We start from the raw sequence: 8142 nt of genomic DNA on the forward strand, positions 1-8142 counted from the left end.
CGCATAAATTATTGGGGCATGCTTTTTTAAATTTACTTGTTCAGAAATGTATTGATTCTTACGAATAACGGTCCTTATTTATGAATAGTTTCCGTTTTATGAAAAGCGGTCCTCCAGGTATCGGAAGTTTCACGTTATGAATAGTGGATTAGTGAAGGTTTGTTTCTTTAGTTTGCAGTTTTAGAATCTTCTTCTTCTTCTTCTTTTTCTTGTTCTCCCTCCGCTTTTGTCGGAGATCAGCAACAGGATGTGGCAAGTAGATGTGAGGTAAGAGATGAGGTACGGTTTACATGAATCTTGTAGATAAAAATTAGTGTTGCAGTATTTAGATCATCACATATTTCTTTCTGCGATACCATTAGTCAGAAGCGCCAATAACTCAAAACACAACAACAACAGCGAGGAAATGTTTCTGTTCGTCGACCGTTTCTGTTCTACAGGACAGGATGTCGCATTGAAGAAAATGGTCACCAAGGATAGCTAGTGTGTGTATCAAGATGACGACTCTAACTTCTAAGTTGTCTTGTAGCATGGTTGTTCCTCTACCTATTTGCAGTTTCGTAAGTACATTTTTATTTAATAACCATTACAAAAAAACTGCTACATTACTGTGAACCTGTTCGAAGAGCTGCTTGGTTGAGCATTGCACAGTCCCACAAGTTAATATTTGTGTGGGCATCATTGTCATGTTGTGCTTGGGAATGGGATGGAAGTGGGCGTGTTTACATCTCATGATCTTGTTAACATATAGAACTTTAGCTTACATTTAGCACATGCGCATAACGTTCATCTGATCTTGCATCTTCATTTTTACTTAATTGGCGCTGACAAGGTCCCTTCTTATTATTGGCTATCAGTATCCCAGGCTCCAATTCACATAATCAATGTTATAAGATATAGACCTCTAGGCCTACACGAAGAACTTCAGCTTACAGTTATGAATAAGAGCATGTGCAGATCGCTCATCCGATCTCAGCCTCATTTTCTTAAGTTGGGCCCTAGCCGACAAGGGCCCTTAAGATTGGCTATCGCTGTTCTCTATTTACTCAATGCTATAAGATATTTTTTTTATACCAAAATTATATTTCAGTCAAACCCTCTATTTGTTATGATTTTTTCACTTACCGTAGTTAACAGTGTATTAACCGCACTTTTTTTACCGCCGGTATAAAAAAAATAATTAAAAAAAAAAAATTACAATTAAAAAAAAAAACATGGCCGCCAAATACTTGAGTATCCACCTGTAAACCTGGGCGTGTACTCATAGGCGACAATCCAAATTAGACCGTGGGGGGAACACAAGTTCAGACAGGGCGCGCCAGCTTATTTTGTGAAGGGGGGGGGGTGTCTGAGGGGATGTGCCCCCTCAGAAGTTGAAGATTTGTTTTAATTGATGCATAAATGGCTCAATTTGGTGCATTCTTTTTGCCAAATTAAAAACAAAACAAAACGCAGGGGGTATCTGAGGGGGGGGGGGTGTGCCCCCCTCAGAAGTTGAAGATTTTTTTTTAAATTGATGGATAGTTGGCTTGATTTGGGGCATACTTTTTGCCAAATTAAGAAACAAACAGTAGAACGCAGGGCGTGTACTTGAGTACCTCATTACACACTTATGCACAACCTTAACTTCTATTTAGACCTTGTGATATATCATAATGTCATCATTGACCCTTAAGGATGTTTGCTTGCAAACTACTTCTAGAGATAGATTTTTCCATCTGAACCTGCCTTAGATTCTTGTCTTTCATTGAGTTCTCAGTGAATGGAAATGATCCGCACCTTAACCTGTTTTACATGGTCATGGGGATGGTTAATTTACTTCCTGGAAGTTTGAAGAAAAATGATCAGTATGTGATGGGTGAATATTAATGTTCATTCCCAGAATGACAGCAATTGCATTCATACCACATTGCAAATAAGTCTAAAATCATAGATTTTATAACTAGAATGAAGAAAGTCCACCCAAATCACCACCCAAATAATCTTTTAATCAACAAATTAAACAAACCTTTAACATCCTAATGACCCTTGATGAAGTTTATTCAAAGAATCTGTAGTAGCTGCTCATTGACCTGGTTATCTGACAATGGACACTTCAATCTTCATAGGCCCTTCATCATCAGCTCGAGTTTGCCAATAACCCGCTATTTTCAGACTCAGGATATTATCCCAAAGCTCGAAATTGCGTATTCACCAGACCGATACGCTCATCACAAACTAGTCAATTAGCGGGATATTTTGGAAACAAGACCAAGATTTCTCGGGATATTATCTCGACCAAATATCCTGCCAATTGCAACTGCAGGCTGATGGGGAGGCAAATTAACTGGTTAATTTGCGATCAGGATGGTTAAAATAGCAGGTTATTTGGCAAACTTGATGAAGACGGTTACCATTGATTGTCTTATAATGCCTGCTATGATTATGAATTAGGCCCATGATCTGATATCATGTATTTGTATAAAGTTCTATTAGCACCAGATTAGGTGTCTGTAAATTTTAAACAAGACCCTGTATGTAACCTAGAATCATTTCATGATTTGCAAATTGCTGACAGTCTGTATCCCACTGCCATATATATAAAGTAGTATTTATTTCCATAGAAAAGCATATACAATGTAACAATATAACAATACAAAATAAGATAACAAGGAATCTTTCCTTCACATAGTGAATAGACATATTATAAAGACGTGAAAATCATGGCCCAGGACGTTGACATTACTCAGGCAGGGCCTAACATGTAAACATATACATACAAACATATATACTTGTTCTAAGATCATTAGCAGTCAGAAGTATCAGTTATAATATGAAAAATTAATTATGGGGTTCGTTCAATCTAAAAATATAATAATATTTATGTAATGTAGAACGTAATGGTAAAGTTTAGCGGAGAAGGAGGATGAAGTGGGAAAAGGGAGGAAGAGAGACATAGCAAAGGAGAGAGACGGAGAGAATGAATTTACAACAGATTTCTTGATTGCATCTCACGGAGAATAAGCTGTATCGTATTATACACACATTTGTTATAAAAGTTGACTTATCATTATTTAAAGAGTTCTCATGAATTTTGTAGTAAAAGTTTTGGTCATTTGCTTCTAAATAATCACACATTATCAGTATTTGGACACACTATTTGGACACACACTATCAGTATGTATCTTTTATAGATGACTTACAGTGAAAATCAATGGTTACAGTTTATTTTGCAATTATGTCTCATTCTCTGTATCTCAAAATGTTCATACTGTTTCCTTGCTAATTATACTCTGCATGTTTCATTACTGTGTTGTACATAAATCAGGAAAATAATAATTTCTGATGCACACAAAGCTGAAACAGAGATATGAAATTTTTAACGCCAAACCAATTAAGGCTGTGCACAACAGTGTAATGAGGTACCAAAGTACACTCCCAGGCTTACAAGCGAATACTCGAATATTCGGATGCCATATTTTTTATTAATTTTTCATTATTTTTTTTTTTTTTAATTTTTTAATTTTTAATTTTTTTTTTTTTTTTTTTGCCACCACCATACCACTGGAGCAGTATCCCAAGTCCATCGCCGAAAAGGCATGCAATTTTACTTCGAATTGCAGTTGAAGGCGCCGATTTAATAATAACAATAACAGTAAGCAATGCTGTTTTAAAAACCAAAGATGGCAGAATAATCCATTTTCCTCCAATTCCAAACAGAAATCCGGACATTTGGTACCAGTTTCTGAGTGGTGAGTTTGACAGTGCTTGAGTTGGGAAACATTTTTACCGACGGTACCATGCCAGGGGCCACTGCTGGCATGGAACTTTGTCATGTGATTTTTTGTGTGTATGTGACTGCTGAGACCATGCTAAGTTACATGTCCTTTTGAATAGAGTTATTGTAATTTTGGCTCTCAACCGATTATTTATTGTATCCCCCAGCAGTATGCCAGTGGGGTACTTTGGACTCAGCAGCGTTACGCCGCCGCGTCATATTCTTGTGTGCACTCTAACTACCACATTTCGTGACGAATTTCTTTCAAATTTTATATGGAGGTGTATCTTAGTATAATCTACATACCTATAACTTTGGTGACACGACATTTGCTCCTGCGACAATTGCTCCGGGCTTTATTTCGTCTAAGATGTAAGGTTAGGGTTAGGGTTTCAATAGGGTTTTATGTTAGGTTTAGGGTTAGGTTTAGGGTAGGGTATAGTGTTGATTCCAGGGTTGAAGTTAGCCATTCGATTAGTGTATGAAATTTACAGCGGAGCAATTGTCGCCGGAGCAAATGTCATGGAACCATAACTTTTGGTGATGCTGCCCCCAGTGTTCCGTCTTCTATAGGGTAAAAGACCATATTTTTGTGGATGGTTTGTGTGCGCTCTATAGGCCACATTATAAGGTGTATCTTGGTTTAATCTACAAGCCCATAGATTTTGGTGATGCTGCCACCAGTGTTCCGTCTTTTATAGGGTCAAAACTCAAAGGTCATATTTTGATAGTTTTCTTGTGTGCACTCTAGTGTGCTGTCTAACAATAATAATAATACATATGATTTATAAGGCGCCAAATCCACTTGACAGTCAAATGCTCAAGGCGCATTGTGCATCATTCCTTGGCGGATTTCTTTCAAATTAAATATGGAGGTGTATCTTGGTATAATCTAAGCACATACAACTTTGGTGATACTGCCCCTAGTGTTCGGTCTTCTATAGGGTAAAAGAAAATATTTTTGTGGATGGTTTGTATGCGTTCAAGAGATTTGGTTCAAATTTTGAACAAAGGTGTATCTTGGTACAATCTACACATCTACACTTTTGGGCGATGCTGCCCTCATTGTGCCTTCTTTTATATGGTCAAATAATGGTCATATGTCTTTTATGCACTCTAACTGCCACATTTCGTGACGGATTTCTTTCAAATGTTGTATGGAGGTGTGTCTTAGTACATCTACACACATATATTGTTTTGGTGATGCTGCTCCTAGTCTTGACAATAGTCCAAGCCACTAGTGGCTATCTCTACGTCATCCTTTTGTTTCAGGGAGGGGAGAGAGGGGATCTTTGTCCCTCCTTCTTACATAAGGATCACACAAAATCACTGCCGCTGCCGGGGGATACATTCGCATTGCGCGGCAATACAGATTGCGATATTTCTAGTTTGGATTGCAGACTTTGATACAGCCCATCACACATTTATGTCAGACAATGATATCATCACTGTCAATTGAACACCCATGCATCCATGTATGAGTAAAATATTCTATTGCATATTTGCCAATAGATTTTTGTAAAAAGGCATGTAATAAGTTAAAGAGGAAATACTATGATAAATCAAAAAATCAATATTGCTGTCAACTTCTTATTTTATAGTTTTTGAATGCAGACTCTTTGATATGTACAATAAAATTGAATATCCTGGTGGTTGTAATAATGTAGAAGAATTTTGTTTTGTATCATTGCAGGATCCAGGCTTGTTTCCATCAGAGATCATTGATCAAGATAGAAAGAATGGACCACCGACATATGAAGAACCTTCACCTACATGTACCACTCAAACACTTGAAGAGGATGACATATTTAGTGACAGGTATATCACATTTCTTTTCTATGTTGGGTTTTCTCTTTTGATATGGGGTTCCATCAGGTTATTGCCTGATTTTTTTTTCTTCATTTTTCTTTCTTCTCCACCTGGCACTGTGCCGGCCTGCAGAAGCTAACCCATGCCCGAAAAAGCACCGGCAGGGTACAGTGAGTAAAAATGTTTCCTAGCTCAATGATACACAGGTGTCATTGTCAACTCACGACTCCGAAACAAGGACCAAACTAGCTGCCAATGTCCAGATTTCTGTTTGAACTTGGAGGATAATTTGTCTGTTATCTTTAGTTTTAAAAACAACATTGTTACTATTGTTTGTGAGAAGTTCACAAGCACAAGTCGGCGCCTTCAATTGCATATCGCATTAAAATAGCGTGGGTTTTCGTAGCCGGACAATGTGGTGCTTCCTACAACGTCGGCAAAAAAAGAAAAAAATGCAATGTAAAGAGACATATCAACCGGCATGTTGCCATTTTCAATGTTTTAAGACTAGTTGATATGTATTTATACATTGAAAATGGCAATGTGCTGTTTGATATGTCTCTTTACATTGAAAATTAAATGGCAACATGCCAATTTAAATGTCTTTATATATTGAAAATGGCAACATGCCAGTTGTTATGTCTCTTTACATTGGTAATGACAACATGCCGGTTGTTAAGTCTCTTTACATTGAAAAATTGGCAACGTGCCGGTTGATGTATTTATACATTGTTAATGGCAATGTGCCTTTTCCTTAGTATTTAAACACTGAAATTGGCAACGTGCCGGTTAATATATCTCTTTACATTGAAAATGGCAACATGCCATGGCAACATGCCGTTTAATATGTCTTTATACATTGAAAATGGCAACGTGCCAGTTGATATGTCCTTTACATTAAAAATTGGCAATGCGCCTGTTGATATGTCTTCATACATTGTTAATGGCAATGTGCCTTTTCGTTAGTCTTAAAACACTGAAATTGGCAGGTTGTCGGTTGATATGTCTTCATACACTGAAAATGGCAACGTGCCGGTTGATATGTCTTTTGCATTAAAAATTGCCAACGTGCCAATTGAAATGTCTTTATACATTGAAAATAGCAACGTGGCTGTTGATATGTCCTTTACATTAAAAATTGGCAATGCGCCTGTTGATATGTCTTCATACATTGTTAATGGCAATGTGCCTTTTCCTTAGTATTTAAACACTGAAATTGGCAGGGTGTCGGTTGATATGTCTTCATACACTGAAAATGGCAACGTGCCGGTTGATATGTCTTTTGCATTAGAAATTGCCAACGTGCCAATTGAAATGTCTTTATACATTGAAAATAGCAACGTGGCTGTTGATATGTCCTTTACATTAAAAATTGGCAATGCGCCTGTTGATATGTCTTCATACGTTGTTAATGGCAATGTGCTTTTTTGTTAGTCTTATAACACTGAAAATGGCAACGTGTCGGTTGATATGTCTTCATACACTGAAAATGGCAACATGCTTTTTCTTAGTATTTAAACACTAAATTGGCAACGTGCCTGTTGATAAGTCTCTTTACATCGAAAATGGCAATGTGCCAGTTTATATGTCTGTATACATTGTTAGTGGCAACGGTTCATGAGTCTTAAAACACTGAAATTGGCGTGGTGCTGTTCGATATGTCTTTTGCATTAAAATTTGGCAACGTGCAAGTTCATATATCTTCATACATTGAAAATGTCAATTAGCGGGTTGATATGTCCCTTTACAATGAAAATGGCAACATGTCAGTTGATATGTCTCTTTACATTGAAAATAGCAACATGCTAGTTGATATGTCTCTAAACATTGATATTAAATGATTTTAAACAGTGTAAATTGCAATGTCACGGTTGATATGCCTTATACATTGGTAGTGGCAACATGCCGGTTGTTATGTCTCTTTACATCGAAAACGGCAACATGCCGGTTGTTATGTCTCTTTAGATTAAAAGTTGGCAACGTGTCAGTTGATATGTCTGTATACATTGTTAGTGGCAATGTGCCTTTTCCTAAGTATTTAAACACTGAAATTGGCAACGTGCCTGTTGATAAGTCTATTTACATTGAAAATGGCAATGTGTCAGTTTATATGTCTGTATACATTGTTAATGGCAACGTGCCTTTTCCTAAGTATTTAAACACTGAAATTGGCAATGTGCCTGATGATAAGTCTCTTTACATTGAAAATGGCAATGTGCCGGTTTATATGTCTGTATACATTGTTAGTGGCAACGAGCCGGTTTATGAGTTTTAAAACACTGAAATTGGCAACGTGCCTGTTGATATGTCTTCATACACTGTTAATGGCAATGTGCCTTTTCCTTAGTCTTAAAACACTGAAATTGGCAACGTGCCTGTTGATAAGTCTCTTTACATTGAAAATGGCAATGTGTCGGTTTATATGTCTGTATACATTGTTAATGGCAACGTGCCTTTTCCTAAGTATTTAAACACTGAAATTGGCAATGTGCCTGATGATAAGTCTCTTTACATTGAAAATGGCAATGTGCCATTTAATATGTCTTTATACATTGAAAATGGCAACGTGCCTGTTG

At 37.0% G+C, this 8142-nt stretch overlaps 1 long non-coding RNA gene across 1 annotated transcript; it reads left to right on the forward strand.

The window, feature by feature from the left end:
* The first annotated feature begins 404 nt into the window (after window positions 1–404).
* LOC100890393 lies at window positions 405–6019 on the forward strand. The gene is made up of 2 exons (XR_004064287.1): window positions 405–560; window positions 5451–6019. It is a non-coding gene; the product is annotated as an uncharacterized LOC100890393 (long non-coding RNA).
* Window positions 6020–8142: the final 2123 nt, after the last annotated feature.

The sequence above is a fragment of the Strongylocentrotus purpuratus genome, unplaced genomic scaffold, assembly GCF_000002235.5.
Source record: "Strongylocentrotus purpuratus isolate Spur 01 unplaced genomic scaffold, Spur_5.0 spur5_scaffold_16, whole genome shotgun sequence".
NCBI lineage: Eukaryota > Metazoa > Echinodermata > Echinoidea > Camarodonta > Strongylocentrotidae > Strongylocentrotus > Strongylocentrotus purpuratus.